General features: G+C 50.8%; 1 protein-coding gene across 28 annotated transcripts in view; it reads right to left on the reverse strand.

The window, feature by feature from the left end:
* The window catches only part of RBFOX3 (RNA binding fox-1 homolog 3), a 355,830-nt gene that overhangs the window by 281,638 nt on the left and 61,084 nt on the right, over window positions 1-13,108 (reverse strand). The gene's annotated exons all lie outside the window — the stretch shown is intronic.

The following is a 13,108-nucleotide window of genomic DNA, read 5'->3' on the forward strand; positions in this document are numbered from 1 at the left end:
ACACTCCCTTCCTCCCTCCCTTTTTGGGTAAAAAAGTATGCCAGAACTTCCCACTTCCAAAATGCTCAATTCTCCTCACACTCCCTTCCACCCTTCAATCCCATCCCTTTCCCCCACACAGCCACCCTCCCCACAGGCTGCCTGTCCAAGGTCTGCCTGTCCCGATCTGCACCATGGGGAGGGGGAGCAGCCAGCAGGAGCAAGGCCAAGGAGACTCCAATAATTACAAGGAGATACGGCTATCAGCTGTAATTAACCACTACCCAAGGCAGACCGCTTGGCTGCAGAGACTTTCTTCCTTCTTTTCCCCAAGACTGCAAAATAAATTATCCTGCAAAGTTAGCAGGGGCTGAGCTATGGAAACAATTAAACAAAATTAAATCTAATTCATTTATACTCTGAGCACAAAGTGGATAATGTGGGGTTTTTTCCTCTCTCTCTCTCCTCTCTTCGCCTTGGTGTTAGAGGACTATTATGGGAAATTAATCATGGGGAAAAGCAATGAACGTGATCTATCTCTCTTTAAAAGTGCACTGAAGTGATTATATAAAAATCTATTAGAGGGGCCAGGAAATTTAAGAGTGACACCATTTAAAAGGAAGAGGGAGACTGGGCTAGCAGCAAAGGGGATTGATTTCTTAACTGACAGATTCTTGAATAAAGACCTGGGGAGCACACAGAGTTGATGAACTGGTCTCGCTGGGATGTAGAGATTCATGGGTAAGAGAGTTTGAGAGACTGTGGCCAGTCCTCCGGGAAGTCAGTTCATGGAACAAAACCACCCCAGTTTGCAATCCCGGTTCATGAGGAACCTGTGCATTAACAAAAGGTGCCACAGGACAAAACTGAAGGACACCAGCAGATCCATGAGGTAGCAGCGCAGCACTGTCATAGCAGGAGGCTGCAGGTTAGGTCTGAGGGGCATTGGCACAGCTGGGTGTGGCAGGAGCCCACGGCTGGGCGTCAGGCGTGAGGGACATCAGAGCTGTGTGGGAGCCCAGGATTGCAACTGCCTGCGCTGTGCCTGGTTCTGGGCACTCATAAGCCCCTTGGCTAGGTTAACACACATCCAACTCAAGCACAGCTGAAAAACAATACCGAGCAGGGCCTGGCAGCCTTCCACATGGGCAACATTCCGACGGGAAGCCCCAGATCCCCAAGAGGGAAGCTCCATCCACTCAGAGCCGTGGAATGGGAGGGGGCAGCTTGGCACTGACTCAGTCCTGACCACAGCAAACGTCTTGGCAACCACGATGCTCCCAGGGAGCAGAAGAGACACTGTCACTCGGCAAATCAGCCGCCCTAACTGAGACAGCCAGCAGGCCCAGGGGGCAAGGACTGTGTTACATGGGCCACGAGACTGAGCCCGAGACACAGCAGCCAGCAGAGAAGGTTCAAAGCACTGACGCTGATGCTCTACAGAGGGCCAAGTACGGAGCCTCGGGCAGGGCAGGGGATTCTCTGATGGCCGACTGTGCCACTCCGGCAGGGGCCGCGAGACTCCCCAGAGCAGTGGAGTCTAGCTGGGCTGCACTTGTCAGCAGAGCTCAGCCATACGCATGTGAGAGCAGGGACTGGGAGAGCTGCCCCAAAACCAGAGCCCTCCACCCCACTAGCACCCCACGGAGGGCAATGGGATGGCATGCACAACTGGGAGCCAGCACTCTCAGGGCTACTCCTGCCACTGCCTCCGGCAAGCCGCCTCAGCTCCCCACTCTGTGTAATGGGGTCAGCTCACCCGGCATACAGTGGCACAGCTGGCATCTGTGTAGGTCCGTGTCATAAACATAGAGCTAAGCGTATCACAAAATCCCTCCTTTACCTGTAAAGGGTTAAGAAGCTCAGATAACCTGGTTGGCACCTGACCGAAAGGACCAATAAGGGGAGAAGATACTTTCAGATCTGTGGGGGCAAGGTTTTTGCTTTGTCTCTTTGTGTGTGTTCTCTCTGAGACAAAGAGAGAGACCAAGCAAGTAATCTAGCTCCTACTGAATGATACACCCAATTTACAGAAATAGTAAGTAATAGCAAGGAAATGCGCTAGAGTATCTTTTGTTTTAGCTTGTGAATTTTCCCTGTGCTAAGAGGGAGGTTTATCCGTGTTTTTGTAACTTTAAAAGTTTTGCCTAGAGGGGAATCCTCTGTGTTTTGAATCTTATTACCCTGTAAAATTACCTTCCATCCTGATTTTACAGAGGTCTTTCTTCTACTTTTTTTCTCTTTATTATAAAGTTCTGTTTTTTAAGAATCTGACTAGGGGAGGGATAGCGCAGTGGTTTGAGCATTGGCCTGCTAAACCCAGGGTAGTGAGCTCAATCCTTGAGGGGGCCATTTAGCGATCAGGACAAAAATTGGAGATTGGTCCTGCTTTGAGCAGGGGGTTGGACTAGATGACCTCCTGAGGTCCCTTCCAACCCTATGATTCTATGACTGGTTTTTAGTGTCCTAGAAAACCAAGGGTCTGGTCTGTGCTCACCTGGTTTACCTATTTTGTTGGTAGATTATTCTCAAGATTCCCCAGGAAAGGGGGTGAAGGGGCCTGGGGGGATATTTTAGGGAAACAGGAACTCCAAGTGGTCCTTTTCCTGAATCTTTGTCTAACTCACTTAGTGGTGGCAGCAGTACCCAACCAAGGACAAGGAAGGATTTTTACCTTGGGGAAGTTTTTAACCTAAGCTGGTAGAAATAAGCTTAGGGGGTCTTTCATGCTGGTCCCCAAATCTGTACCCTAGAGTTCAGAGTGGGGAGGGAACCTTGAAAGTCTGTGAGGTCCCTATCGCATGGTGCAGACATGCAGGGGTTAACTGGTCTTGTCAAAGGCTTGCACTCCCTTCCCTCCCACTAGGAATCCCACAGCATATCCCCTCCAGGTACACACAGTCCCTTCTTAATGTCTTCTGAGCTGCAGACCCGGGAGCCTCCTGCCTGTCACCAAGAACCCCCTAACGGAGACATGGAAGGGACACCAAGGTACCAAACCACTGTCATGCTGGGCATGATCTGTAGGCTGGAAGCCAAGGGTTTAGCATGAGCTACACACTGCAAGGGGAGCACAGAGTGCAGAAACTGACCTCTGGAGCCAGCGGGTTAGAGCTCAGACAGTTCCTGCTCAGCTCCCAGGCTGGATTTTAATGCACTCCAGCTACAAAACAATCTCTGTCGGCAGAGACCAGATGCACAAGGGGCCTGTGCTTCTTTTGTCACCTTGTTTTCAGCAGCATCTGCTTGCTCTACTGCTGCTGTGAAGCCTGCAGTGTGACGGCGGAGGGGTGTTACTTAACAGTAACAAGTCACCGGGACCAGATGGCATTCACCCAAGAGTTCTGAAAGAACTCAAATGTGAAATTGCGGAACTATTAACTATAGTTTGCAACCTGTCCTTCAAATCAGCTTCTGTACCCAATGACTGGAAGATAGCTAATGTAATATTTAAGAAGGGCTCTAGAGGTGATCCTGGCAATTACAGACCGGTACATCTAACATCAGTACCAGGCAAATTAGTTGAAACAATAGTAAAAATTGTCAGACACACAGAAGAACATAAATGTTGCGCAAAAGTCAACATGGCTTCTGTAAAGGGAGATCATGTCTTACTAATCTATTAGAGTTCTTCGCGGGGGTCAACAACCAAGTGGACAAGGGGGATCCAGTGGACATAGTGTACTTAGATTTCCAGAAAGCCTTTGACAAGGTCCCTCACCAAAGGCTCTTACGTAAATTAAGTTGTCATGGGATAAGAAGGAAGATCCTTTCATGGATTGAGAACTGGTTAAAAGACAGGGAACAAAGGGTAGGAATAAATGGTAAATTTTCAGAATGGAAAGGGGTAACTCTTGTTCCCCAAGAGTCAGTCCTAGGACCAATCCTATTCAACTTATTCATAAATGATCTGGAGAAAGGGGTAAACAGTGAGGTGGCAAAGTTTGCAGATGATACTAAACTGCTCAAGATAGTTAAGACCAAAGCAGACTGTGAAGAACTTCAAAAAGATCTCACAAAACTAAGTGATTGGGCAACAAAATGGCAAATGAAATTTAATGTGGATAAATGTAAAGTAATGCACGTTGGAAAAAATAACCCCAACTATACATACAATATGATGGGGGCGAATTTAGTACAACTAATCAGGAGAAAGATCTTGGAGTCATTGTGGATAGCTCTCTGAAGACATCCATGCAGTGTGCAGCGGCAGTCAAAAAAGCAAATGGGATGTTAGGAATCATTAAAAAAGGGATAGAGAATAAGATGGAGAATATCTTATTGCCCTTATATAAACCCATGGTACGCCCACATCTTGAATACTGACAGGTTTCAGAGTAGCAGCCGTGTTAGTCTGTATTCGCAAAAAGAAAAGGAGGACTTGTGGCACCTTAGAAAACCACTGAATACATCCGATGAAGTGAGCTGTAGCTCACGAAAGCTCATGCTCAAATAAATTTGTTAGTCTCTAAGGTGCCACAAGTCCTCCTTTTCTTATCTTGAATTCTGCGTACAGATATGGTCCCCTCATCTCAAAAAAGATATACTGGCATTAGAAAAGGTTCAGAAAAGGGCAACTAAAATGATTAGGGGTTTGGAACGGGTCTCATATGAGGAGAGATTAAAGAGGTAGGATTTTTCATCGTGGAAAAGAGGAGACTAAGGGGGGATATGACTGAGGTCTATAAAATCATGAGTGGTGTGGAGAAAGTGAATAAGGAAAAGTTATTTACTTGTTCCCATAATATAAGAACTAGGGACCACCCAATGAAATTAATGTGCAGCAGGTTTAAAACAAATAAAAGGAAGTTCTTCACTCAGCGCACAGTCAACCTGTGGAACTCCTTGCCAGAGGAGGTTGTGAAGGCTAGGACTATAACGGGTTTAAACTTTAAAGGGTTTAAAAGAGAACTGGATAAATTCATGGAGGTTAAGTCCATTAATGGCTATTAGCCAGGATGGGTAAGGAATGGTGCCCCTAGCCTCTGATTGCCAGAGGGTGGAGATGGATGGCAGGAGAGAGATCACTAGATCATTACCTGGTCGGTTCACTCCCTCTGGAACACCTGGCATTGGCCACTGTCAGCAGACAGGATACTGGGCTGGATGGACCTTTGGTCTGACCCAGTATGGCCGTTCTTATGTAGGGGTGAAGGGAGGGGAAGGGATCTCGCACCTCTGCAGACTGTCACCTGCAGCCCAAGTCTCCGACCCTACTTGGGCCTGCTCCTAAACCAGCCCTGGGGGCCAACAGGGTGGGGAAGACCCATAAGTGGTTCACTCAGGTTCTGGTGGTTCTACAATCCAAGGGGAGGGCCCAAGCTCTCCCTGAACTGAGAGCTGGAGAGGATGCTGGAGAGACTAAGCTTTGGGACAGACAATGTTCCTGGATCCATACTGGCCATGGTTCTCTCTTTTCCCCCTCCGGTCCCAGCCCCAGAGCTCTGCAGCAGAGTGGGGAGCAGAAAGGACATGTGTTCAGCAGGGGATTCAGCATCACAGAGCTCACCAGCCCCCCCCCCCCGCCTCCTCAGCCAAACTCCAGTTCACAGTGGCCAGGGCTACAGACCCCAATCAATCAATCATGATAATTGCAAATGAACATTACTGCGTCTCCAATAAAACCCTGGCTCTTCCTCACCCTGCAGCTCCCCCAGCCAGACTGGCTGGGTAAGGGAGAAGCTGCCTGCTACCGCTGGCCCTGGAGCGCACCCTCGGCTCTGTTTAAAGCCTGTGATAAACCCTTTGCCGAGGCAGACTCCGCCATAAATTCCAGTTCACGGTGGCACTGTCCCTGGCCAGCCTGACACTTTAACGAGATCATCAATTCCAGAGGAACCTGCTGCTGCTGGGGCTGGAATGCAAGGGAGAGTGTGCACTAGGACTGCCAAGCCCAACGAGAGGGGAGGGCATGCTGAGGAGTTCTGGCTAGTCCCCCACTCCCCACTGATGTCTGATCTGCCACATCCTCCAATGGAGGAGAGAGAGAGAGAGAGAAACATCTTGTACCCTCCTCCCTGGGATCCGATCGCCAGCCAGTTGTTGGGGCACAACGGAAACGCTCTGTACAAGGCATAGTTCAGTCCTTGCATAAGCAGGTGCAGGTCCCAACTCCTCCATACACCAGGCCTGAATTTGGCACATGAAACCGTGAAACCCTCCCAACTCAAAGGGGAAGGACTCCCTCCTCAGCAGCAACATCTGGGGCAGGGGCTTACTACCCATTCGCCCATTTGTTATTTTGTAACCTCAAGGTGGCCCTGCAAGTGGCTGCGGCCTCAGTTTCCCTCTTCTGTATTCCCCAGTGACTCCTGCAAGCTTTCCAAGAATAAATAGCCCTTGCGCGGTTAATTGGTCACCAAAAAGCCCTGTGCACATTGTGACACTGTATGGAATACGTTGGACACTTTATTATATTGTTGACACCAATATTATAAAATTGCAAGGAATCTGACTAGATATGCCGTGTGAGGTATCTATGAAAATGTTATGATTTGCCAAGTATGATAATCTTGTTTATATGTTTGTATTACCTTTGTATTATGAGTTATGGATATGTAGGGTATACCTGTATCTCCAAACTTGTGCTGTGTTTCTGGGCGACACTCCTAGATAGATTGTTAGCACTGCCTAGCCAGTTTGATGGCCCATTTCTACAACGAACCCATTGAAAGGGCCAGGGGCTGCACCTTATGACTCAGCAAGGCATGCTGGGGCAGGCCTATGGACAGAACTCTATGGCTTTCCAAGCCATGTGCTGTAAATTGTATTTCCAACATAGAAAGTACAAGCCACATGGCAAAAGGAATATAAAGGGCAGCTGCATCATCTCCATTTTCTCTTCAATCCTGCTATTTACCTAGAGTGACTTCTCTACAAACTGAAGCTCTGAACAAAGGACTGAATGACACATACAAGCTGTGGATCTGTTCCAGAGGGACTTTCAAGCCAGCAAACTCACCAATAACGCTAAGAACCTGATCTATGGACTTTGATAGTCTCTGTATGTATGTGACTGCTTTACCATTTAACATCTCTCCTCCTTTTCTTTTCTAATAAACCCTTAGTTTTCATTACTAAAGGACTGGCTGGCAGCTTGGTATTTGGGGTAAGATCCAAACTCATGTTGACCTGGTAACATGGCTGACCCTTTGGGGTCAGAAGAACGTTTTAAAATAACTTCTCACTGTACTGGACCTACGTGCTGACTGGGAGCCAGAGAACTGGAATGCAATAAGGGGGCTGTGCGATTCCCCTTTTTTTGGTTTGTTTTTTGCTTCTTGATAACCGAGGGATCAGAAGCACAGTTTGTGACTGGTTGGGGAGTTTAACTTCAGTATTACCCACCAGTCTTGGGAGTATCTGCTCTCCTTTTTGCAGGCTGCCCTGACCTTGGCATCTCCAGTGAGGGCTACCGTGGGTCACACACAAATAACCACCAACGTCCCACAACCCTAATCCAGAATTCCCCAGCACAGTCCACAAAGTACATTCAACCTTTCAACTCCCAACAGTCTCATCAACTCACCCAGTTCAGCCCCATCCCCTCTCGCCACCGCCAGGCTCCCCGGCATGGCTCTGGCCTCCCCCGCCACAGCCAGGCTCTCTGGCCTAGCTCTGGCCTCTCTCACACCCCACCCAGCCCCTCTAGCTGGGCTGCTCCTATGCCCATTTCATTCTCCGGTCTGGTCCTAGCTCTCGCCCAGAGACATCAGCGCACTCACCTGTCCATCATTCCCCAGCCTTCAGCCCTCTGCAGCCCCAACGAGCCAGCAGGTACCTCCCTCTGCAGCTCTCAGCCTTCAGCCTGCTCTGGCCTGGGCAAGTTTGTGGGTGACCCCCCCCAACTGCCTTGCTGCCTCCTGCTTTCACCAGCCTCCCCTGACTCCACGGCTCAGCAGGGGCCCTCGCCACTCCCTCCTTCAGGGCAGCCCAGCCCAGCCTTGCTCTGAGCGGTCTTCTGACTCTCTCTCTCCTCTCCAGAATACCCTTAACTTTGGACTGCTTCTCCCTTGTAACTCCCAAGGCAGCCCTGCCTCCTCATTGCACCAAAGTAGGGTGCCCCTGGACTGGAACGAGGGTGCTGGGCCCCTTAAGGGACATCAAGCTAGGGCAGTGTGTCCCTAAACTTCTCCACTGATGGCTAAAAATGAAGCCCTCAGCTCAGCCCCCAGCTGGGGAGATATGGCCCCATGGAGCACAAGGGCTGGGAGACTCCTCAGGTTCGGGTGTACTGTTTGGGATGCTTCGTGAGCCCCTGGAAATGCCTCCCCGGCCAAAGAGAGAGCTGACCACAGCATCATGCCTGAGGCACAAAACATGATGTCACTCTCCCCTTACATGCTTCCATACGCGTGAATGCGCCATTCCTCGTTCTGAAGAAGGGAACTGCCTGGCATTTGTCCTGCCCTTTTAGCGCAGTGAAGGAAGGAGACAGCTGCTTTGGGCAATCCCAGCACCTTGGGAGGGATCTCACACACACACACACACACGTTTGCAACAGACCATGTAAAGGAACCGAAATTGAACCCCTCCTCCCCCCGCAACCCACTAACAAAGCCTCCTGCTGTGATCCATAGTTAGCGTGTGGGTTTAGGTAAAACACTTCGTCAATCCCTGAGGATCTGCAGAGCTGCCTCCTCCTGGCTTCGGGCAGAGTAGCACCATACGGTCACAGGCCTGCCAGCAGGGTACTCAGGAGGGGACAGGTTCTTGCTTTAACCCACAGGTTTAACACACACAATGGTCTCTGGAGACTCAGGCTGCCTTGGCTCCTGAGCCCCGCAAACAAGACTCTGAGTTCTGTGCATATGTGTTGGGGGCTTTTCCAGGTGAGACTTTTAAAACCATGCCCTGCTTCCACCAATATTAGCCCTTTATATAGCAGTGGGATTTCCCCATAGACTACCCTGGGAGAAAGTTTCTCCTGCCTTCACTATTGGGTTGTGGCCCATTTAGTGCTGCCCTCCCACCCCCAACCACCAAGATGCCTGCATTTCACACACCGACAGACACACAGACAGGAGCTTGGGAATGAAACAGGTCATGTGACAGTTAATTATTAACCTTTTACGACTGGGGAAATAAAATCTGGAAAGCCAAGATTCCACTGTAACAGTGGACTGAACACATTGTCCTTTGCACCAGGTCACTGAAGTTAGAGTAAAATGACTCCTTATTGTATATAATGGATTCATACCACTTCTCCGTAAGCGTATGAAAGGAAACAACACACCAGCAGGTTTATGAATGTACACAGCACAGCCTTCCAAGGCCATTATCCTAGAACCAATATTTACAAACACTCCATTTCTACATTAACATAGGCAAATGCCTTTATGTGAATTTAATGGAAGCTTCTCCTTCCCACCAGGCTAATGGAAACAAAAGCACTCTCCCTCAGATGCATCCTTTCAATGGTTTTAAAAAGGTAAAAGAAAACCCTTTGATCTCAGCAGCCAGTTTGTTTAGTACCACGCAGGGATTTAATTGACAAGGGATGTCCTTGAATACATGCAGAAATGTCCTCACTCCCCAGGAAGTCAGCCTCAAGTTATAAATCCACAGTGTGAAGAGTTTTTTTTGCTCCTCCAACAATGTGCCAGAACAATATGGTTCAAGGTCTGTTGCTTCAAGTTGAATGCACTGCAGCTGGAAATGAGCGTGGGACTCAGCAACTAGAGGTAGATGCTCCCAGCTATGGAGCAGGGCAAGAAATGTATCAGATTCACAGGGAAAGCACTCCCTTCTCACTCCCTGCATGGGGGGAATTTCCAGAGCCGAAGCTCCAGAGGACTTGGGTTGGGTGCTTTCCCTTTGGACTTGTTTCTAAAACACTCTTTCCTAAATCTCCTAGCCCCCAGGAACTGTAACCTGCTCTCATCAGCCCAAGTGTTCTGTCACACCAGACCTCAGAAATGAAGTCTCTGCAGACAACCTCAGGTCTGCCCTCATGCACAGCTTCCGACAGACCACAACATCCTGGAAAGTTTAGGCTCCCAACCTGCCAGACAGAACCTTCTGGCAGTCTACAGCCCTCTCCACAGTAGCCATCTCTGCAGTGGTGCAGCTAACCCAATACTTGCCCCATTTTACACGAGCCTGGCTCATCAACACTAGGAGTAGCAGGGGGTCAGCTACATGTGGGTAGTTATTCCAGGACAAAAAGCCCCAGTCAGACAGACCCTGGGTGAGGAAGGAACATGGAGGCAGTCTTGCCTTCACTTCAGATCCGCCTAACAGCCCGTCAGGAGGCAGCTCTCTCTAGTGATTAATTCCTTTCATCCTGAATTGTGGGACATCACCCATGCCCCTTATTCCACTGTACTGATCCAGAGCATCATGAACAGTGTTCAACCTAAGGCAGGCAGGCAGGCACAGCAGTGCCCCCTTCCTCCCCCAGAGCTGCTTTTCCCTTTGCTTGGCAGCAGGCTCCCACTGAGGCCCAGGGAGCGGGAGCACAGAAGAGGGGGCCAGCGAGGAGTAGTGGTGACCTGGCGAGCGAGGAGCAGCTCTGCGACCTGGCTGTTCCAAATGGTGATTCCTGCCCCACAGCGAGCGACAGAAGAACTGGCCTTCATGGGCCGGGCTGCCTAGGAGCAAATAGCCTGACACAGCACTGGTTCTTTCCAGGGGCTTTGCTCCCCCGCAGGTTCCCCTGGAGGCTGGGTATGTAGATCATGCTCCGCACTTGCACAGCGCTTCGTACCCCAGACACGCTGTACAAACACGGGCCCAGCGGAGGCTGGCAATCATCATCTCCCTTTTACAGGCACAGAGCACCGCTGTGCTGAGAGAGGAGAAGGGCACAGGGAGCTGCCGCAACGCAGCCACAGGGAAAGGCTGCTCCTGGGCAAAGAGCGCTGCCGGGAACCACCCTGTGTGTTAGCAAGGCCCCCTGGGGCTGCGCTAGGGGCAACATGTGCACGGCCTCTAGGACGAGAGCTCTCCTGCATTCTGCTGCTTCTGGCCTCCAGACAACCCTTATTGCCCCTGGGTCCAGCGCCAGAAGCCACAGGCTGACCTTAAGTGATCTGCCCAAGGACACAGAGTGAATCAGTGGCAGAAATGGGATTGAGAAGGCCAGCGTTCCGAGCTCCCATCGTCTTGCTCAGCCCACTGAGGCCTCAGTTCTGTAGGGCTGTCCCATCATAGGGGCCAGGCCAAACCTGTGAGCCAGGTCCCAATACCAAGAGCAAGGAGCCAAGCCCAGACAGCCACGGGAGACGGTAGGCACCACTGTAGACTCGCTGTGCAACTCCCCTGGGCCTCCTAGGCCCCTGTGGCAGAAGCTGTCCTGCTTTAGCCACTGGAAATCTTAGGCAGTATGCGTATGCCTCACTCAGCCTACCCCGATAAAGAGGGGAAGCAGCTGAAGGGGGGTTCCTAGCTTACAGGCCTGGGACACTGGAAAGCTCTCCTTGTCAAAATCCAGTGGGAGGAGATTACCTCCAGGGATGGGTCTGAAGCATGTCCCAGCAGCACATACTGGAGCAGCTCTCCGTGAATACCAGGCGCTCCCAAAGCAGAGCTTGACATGCATTAGGGGAGCACACTCCCAGCAGGGTGGATGGCCTTGGTGGGGGTCCAGGCTGGCCAGCTCTCGTCAGTACTGGCCCGTAGAGTTCCAAGCAGGTGGCAGCACTGGGGATTGCCTGGTTACAAGCTGAAGGTGCAGGGAGAGGCCTGAATGATTCCAGCCTGGAGCAGAAAGGAGAGGTGGAGAGTCCAGGCCGCTCTCCCTGCTCCCCAGAGAGGACATGAGGGGAATGGCCTCCCTTAAAGAGACTGTGCTCAGGACCAATTTAATGCAGGTTTCCCTTCAGAAAGGCATGAGGTTTGGATGCTTTTCTTTGCTGGAGGCCAAGCTGGGCACAAAGAACCGGTGGGTCCAGGAATAAAAATCAGTGCGCACCAACCATAACCAGCCTCTTCTCACTTCTTATCCCTACAGCCTGCAAGCCTGGACAGCTGACTGGTCACAGCGGGTGGGGATGGGCCTAGAGCACGCCTACACGCACGCGCCACCCCACCCCAGCTGCCATCCCATGTGCACAAGCCTGGACAGCTGACTGGTCACAGCGGGTGGGGATGGGTCCAGAGCACACCTACACGCACGCGCCAACCCACCACACCCCAGCTGCCATCCCATGTGCACAAGCCTGGTCCCACTTACCCTCGGAACACATCACCCCACTCTCCCCTCCCTGCCCTTGCCCCTCGGAGCACAGAAAAGATAACATGAGGCTCTTGCCTCTTTGTGCCAGGTTCATTCGAAGCAGCAGATAAAGCAATCCACTCTCTCCCCAGTACTGCTGTTAAGAAAAGAAGCTGGTGCAATGCTCAGAGGTTAAATCACCTCCTTCTCCAGGCAGTTTTCTAGCAGCCTTAAAGTCTACTTTCAGTCGCCCCTCAGAGGACAGGGAAAAAAGGCACTTGGTAACACCCTGCGGTTGCACGTATCAATCAAAGGGAAGGACTAGAAATGGGAAAATGAACATTGAGAAAACAATTCTGCAGCTGTATCCACCAGGGCTGTGGATTTGGTTGTTTAATCTCCTCCCCTGCGCTGTCTCCCCGCCTACAGCCTCCCACCCCCAGGTCAGTAGCTGATTAGTGAGCATTCCTCTCTCCCCTAACGGAGACTTTAGGTGGGTGTCTTTCTATAGCATCGCTCCTGCTGCTGCGGCTCCCAAGCCATGAAAATGACACGTTATGCTAATCAAGCACTCCTCCATCTGCTACCACTGTTCCCCACGTCCCCATAATCACCTGGCTGAGGGCTGCAGAGCATGCAGCAGATGCCAGAACTTTATTTTCACAAACCCAGTTGGCCTGGAACGCTAGCAGCCGCAACAGTAACGCGGGAGCCCTTCTCTGCAGCTTCAGGAGAAGCAGTTTGAGGTCTCATTAAAATAAGCCTCATTCTGCCTGCGTGGAGGAGGCTGGGTGAAGAAAAAAAACAGCAGCAAAAGCAGCAAACAACACCGACTGATTCCCTCCCACCCACTGAGGATTTCACCTGATCAGCAGCTATTGGGGTAACTCCAAAACAGCAACAAGCTGTGATTGCAGAGATACAGCCCCAGGCTGAAGGGGACCCCCCTCTCTGCGTCACCCAAGGCTTTTC

Source organism: Lepidochelys olivacea (assembly GCF_965140295.1).
Source record: "Lepidochelys olivacea isolate rLepOli2 genome assembly, chromosome: 14".
NCBI lineage: Eukaryota > Metazoa > Chordata > Testudines > Cheloniidae > Lepidochelys > Lepidochelys olivacea.